This window comes from Ursus arctos, unplaced genomic scaffold (genome assembly GCF_023065955.2).
Source record: "Ursus arctos isolate Adak ecotype North America unplaced genomic scaffold, UrsArc2.0 scaffold_1, whole genome shotgun sequence".
NCBI lineage: Eukaryota > Metazoa > Chordata > Mammalia > Carnivora > Ursidae > Ursus > Ursus arctos.
In genome coordinates this window covers 33,321,669-33,327,197 of record NW_026622763.1, presented here as the reverse complement: position 1 = coordinate 33,327,197, position 5,529 = coordinate 33,321,669, and positions in this window count along the sequence as shown.

The window sequence follows — 5,529 nt, the reverse complement described above, 5'->3', positions numbered from 1 at the left end:
ACTGATTGATTTATTCTATTCTATTATACATTTTCCTGATAGGTTTATCGAGCAGGTACTTTGCTATAGTCTATATTTTAGGCAAATCCAAACACATGGACTTACATGATGAACTTCTTAAGAAATTGAATGTTCACATGTACGTATGCTGTATATCATTAAGATGATTTTAGTAAAAGGACAGATTTGAATTCCTTGATATACTTCTAAGCCTTCTTTAATTGCATGAAAGGAATGTCTTTCCCATTAGATTTTAAGTTTCTGCAGGACAAAAACATGTTCTTCCTTTTTCATTTTACCTCCAAAAACCAACTGGGGTGCTGCTTTGTTCATAAATTCTCAATAAATTATTGTATGCACGACAGAGCCTGTAGGAAGTGCAGACTTTCTTATTGTAAGCACTAAATGCCCTCCCTATGTTTAGCTCTGGTCATGAAGAGGTCAGGGCAGAACTCTAATAAGACCCTATGTGGTTTGGGACATCTGCCACGTGGAGACTTACGGACGGAGCAAGTGCCTCACTGGGCCTGACTGGGTTCTTCTGCCCCGATTCTGCCTCTGAACAGGAACTTGGGTTTATTGTTGCACTAGTCTCACAACACTGAATAGTCCCTGAAACAGTATAGATCTTACTTGTTAAATGAACAAAGAATAGGGACCCCGCGAAAGGTTGTTTTTAAAATACAGAAACCAAAATGAAGACTGTGATTCAAACCACCCCCAGTTGTGCACCATCCATTCGTCAAATGATCGGAATCTTCTCTCCTGTGGTACAGATGCTGCTGGGAAGTGCCTTTGAAATGCTCTAGGGTGCAGGAGGAAAGCCAAGAACCCATGCCTTAACGAAAGCTGTGAACTAGAAGAGTAATGTCTGTCAGATTTTCATATGGTCCTACTTTTCTTCTGACTACATCATTTGTCTCTTCTAGTTTTGTATTTACAATCTCTTTCCATTTTGATAGTCTCCCCTCCCGACAATATCTGCTTTAAGTGCATTTTATCATTGACTGTGGTTTCTCTTCCAACTTCCATCTTCACTTTTCAGAGTCATCTGGTGGTTTTAGTGGCATATCTGGGACTGGCTCTTTCTCTGGTCATGGTGACCATCGTGCAAGAGAGTCTCTCAGGTGGTATTTAAATGTTGTAGGCCAATTCAAGGGCTGCCTATTGTTCTAGAATCCTGGAATTTGAGTATAGTCTTCCTTCTGGTCCACCATTTTTATAGAAACAAATTTCTAACTCTTTTTGCACTTTATTAATGATCCCAACTCTTTTTTGTCAGTTACGTATGTATCCATTGTATATTTCCAAAGTCCATTCACTGGACTTGCACTATCCTATTTCAAGGCACTCAGTCATCTTACAAGGGATGTACAATGTTTTCAGATGATACCCAGTACTTTGCTAATCTTTTTGGCTTCAGCAGACCAGTGAGCTGATCTCTTCAGACAACAGTCTACTGCGCCTGAGAGATCTTTCTTCTGTCATGTTAGTATTTGGAAAGCAGCACTTTCCTTCAGAACTTTTGGGAGTATTTTTGTTTGGGGGCCGGCTTTTGTCAAGCGTTGAGATGTTCAAGCTGTTACAGTTTTTTGTAAGAAGCAGTTTGATCACAGATATCAGGTGAGTGCCCTGCATAGAATGACAGTATTTTCCACTCCTACACTGCCAAGTGTATCTGTAGAAGGTGAACAATATTAATATTTTTCTATGTCCTATTTCTCTTAATCTATAATGGGTTGTTTTAGAACTGGAGTTGATATTGCTTGCCTTTTGATTTATTTGTATATTCATATATTTATAAATTTAATTTTATGTTATATTATTACTGATTTTAATTTTTATTTATTTTACTCTATTATTTATTGTATTATTATACATTAAACTATTATATATTTAATATTTAATAAAATATGTATAAATTTATTTGTATATTTAAATTTTTTTTGATAAAACACTTGAACATGATAGGAAATATATTAAGGGATGTAGGGTATACTGTTCATTGCTCATCCTATGGTAGTTCTCTTCTTCTTTGGCGATGCAACCTTGGTTTTCTCCCAATGGCTATGCATCTAAGCTTCCGGGGATGGGTCGTAACAGATCTGTGCCACATGTGGTAATCTTATGTACACAGAAGGACATATGACCCGGGTTGGGCCAGTGTGAAATAGGAGTGAGAGGCTTTTAGGAAATCTTTTCTTCCCCGATAAAGAGAGGGCTGCCTCATAAGGGCTGCATGCTCCTTCTTTCCTGCTTTGAACATTGTCATGTGATAATATGATGCTTGGGGCTGCTGCAAGCACCTTGCTTTATGAGAGGCCAAGAAAACTCAGAAATATTGATTTGAGTGCTTACATTATTGAGCTACTCAACCAACTACTTGAATCACACATCTCCAGATACCTGTCATGATGAAATATTATTATTTAAGCCATACTAGCCATAGATTCTGTTTCCTTCTGTCAAAATAATTATATCCAAACCAAAATGTAAGAAAAAAAGAAGCTCGTGAATATCTCCCACCAGATATAACAAAACTATTTGCCACATTCCCTTTCAAACACTTTCCTATGCGTGTATACAAATACATTTAATTTCTATTTTTATAAAACTAGTATCATATCGATATACAGTTTTGTATTCTCCTTTTTACTTATCATTATATTATGTTTTAGAGTGTTATTGAAAAATCCTTAAAACCATGACTTACCATATGAATCACCATAATTAATTTACATATTCATCTTTCAAAGTTTTTTGTTTTAATTCCAGTATAGTTAACATACAGTGTTTTATTAGTTCCAGGTGTTCAATACAAGGATTCAACAACTCTAGACAGTACCCAGTGCTCATTGCGACAAGTATACTCTTCATCCCCATCGCCTATTTCACCCTAATTTACATATTCCTAAACAGAGTGTATCTTTTCTTATTTTGTATAGTATTTGAGACAGAAATTTTGGTTGCCTAAAAGCCATGATGCTACGTTCAGGGGAAAGAACAGATACACAGTAATTGTTAGGAACAAAGAAACTTTTAAGGGAAATTAAAACAACCTCTCCTCTAGAAACTAATAATTACAGGGAGAAATCAGACAAAACACAACTTAAGAGATGTGATCTTTCCAAAATATACCTGTGAGTAGCCTTAAAGATCCAAAGAGAAGAAAGCTAAGGTTAACTTTTGAGCGTGGGGATGGATAATTGTTTTAAAGTTTGTTTCCTCTAAGGAATGATCAGTAGAGGCCCTCACTCGGCCACCCTGGCTCCAGTGTCTCAAGTGATTTCTGCTGTTTGAGAAACAAAGAGGCACATCAAGAGCTCCCGGTAGTAGAAGTGGGACACCAAGTTCCTTACGTTTTCTGGAATTGTGACCAAGAGAGCACTCAACACTAGTTGAAATCTCTCCTGAAATTTCTGGCATGTTTCCTCTTATACAAAGCAGAAAAAGAATGAGGGAGGAAAATCCCTAGCTCATGGGCTCCTCATGCGCAAGTCCCTAACCTCAAGGCATCTGTATTTGACTGATGCAGCAGCAGGCACGCCACACCCAGACTGCCTTTGGTTAAGGCTTATCGTCTAAGCTTAACGGCTAATACTTGTAGAGAGAACATGAGCTCTGTACCTGGCTCTCATCTCCCTCATTTACAGAAACTGACTTAGGTATGTCCCATTGTAGTCTCCATTTTACAGGTGAATAAGGGGGGTTAAGTTCACAGTGACACAGCTGATATGTAGTGAAGCTGGGATTCTAAGTGTGGAGTCCACATTCTTACCCATTAAGACAAAGATTCTCAAACATTCTTGGTCCACAGTGTCCTTAGTATTTCAGAATATTTTTTAAATTGCCCCAAGGCCACAAGAAAAATCTAATGGTCTCCTTTAAGTAGTTGAGTCAAAACTAATTAATTTTATGTCTTAACAACTAACTAGCCATTTTGAAAAAGAATGCAAACACATTCTTTTGAAAAAAAAAATATTTTGGTTCATTCTTATGTAGCCACGATTCTTGCTAATGTGATGTGTGCACCTGCTGGGCACTGCACAGTTTCTCAAATCTTGGAATCACCGCAACCCTCGTTTTGGATTCCCATTGATTATGGTACTACATTCACTATTTATTATAGCAATTGCCAAAAACTCAGCTTTATAATAACAAGCTATCATTGAAAGAAGTATAGCATGATTTAATGTTTAAATTATGAACTACCTCAAACTAGTAGTTCTCATAGTGTCAACAGATGTTAATTATTATTGTGTTTCCCTCCAAAATTTAAAATACCCCATGTACCCCCTGTGAGTTCCCTGTGTGACTCTGGGACACCTCATTGCGGTTTGGGAACTGTGGCTTAAGGGGAACATTGCCACTTGAGTTCAGGACCCAGTAGGGAAATGAATTGTGGTTACTTTTAATTAAAAAAAAATAGTGTTGTAAAATTATATTCACTGTTGCCAGCTTGGTTATTCAAAGCATTATATATATTTAATTGAGGGATTCTTTCACTTGGTTTAGTATTCCTTAGAGATGAGTGTTACAAATCAGTGGAAATGGAATGTCAAGAAGCCATTTTGAGTCTCAGCCATTTGCGGGCTTCTTTCGGGCTGGACTAAAGAGTCCTCCCCCCCCCACCTTTTTTTGACTAAATGGTTTCTAAAGTTCTTCCTAAATTAGAATTTATTTATTTTGCTAGAATGTATACACTCAGTTCTTTTCTTTCTACATTGTTGTTCCACACCCAGATTTTCTTTCCCTAATTTCCTTAAGCATGGAGCCATAGGCCATGATGTTGTAAACAGATTCTAGATCAAAGAGGGCAGACTCCTGGATTCTACTTTGAGCTCCTCAATATACCGTCTCCTCACCTTTTTGCACCTCGTTCTCTTAATCCATAAAATAAGGACAACAGTGTCTGTCTCACCAAATTGTGGTGGGGCTAAAATAGTTGTGTTACATGTAAAGCATTATATGCCTCTATTCTGAAGATGGCAAGTACAGGTTTATGTTCTAGGAGTGTTAACATCTGTCCAGATTAGCTGTGGGCTGTGGTAATAATTGCAATTTTTTAAGGGAAAAATGATTTTTAAGTTGTCTTAATTCACTATCTGCCAATCCCACAATTTTGCCTATCTATGATCATTTTAATGTTGGGTTGATTAAATCAATAGTTTTAATGCAATATATCTTCAGCCTATCTCTGTTTATCTTGATGCCTGATCATTTTGATAGTGAACAAATTTTTGAATATTTTGAGCATATTTTTAAACAAAAAATGGACACGTATCGTATTACCCCAAACTTGCTCGTCATTAAAAGTTAGAGCTCATCAAAAGTTAGCTTCCCTAACCATCCACTCCTGCCCTCCTTCCCCCTAAAATTGAAAGCGTGACTTTGTTTGTACATTATATACAGATTTTTCTTAGCAAAAATCATAGAGGTCAGACAGTAACATTTTGATGCTTTGGGGAATAAGGTATTACAAAAACATATTTTCATCTGATTCATGAGGTCATTGAGAATGTGGTGAAA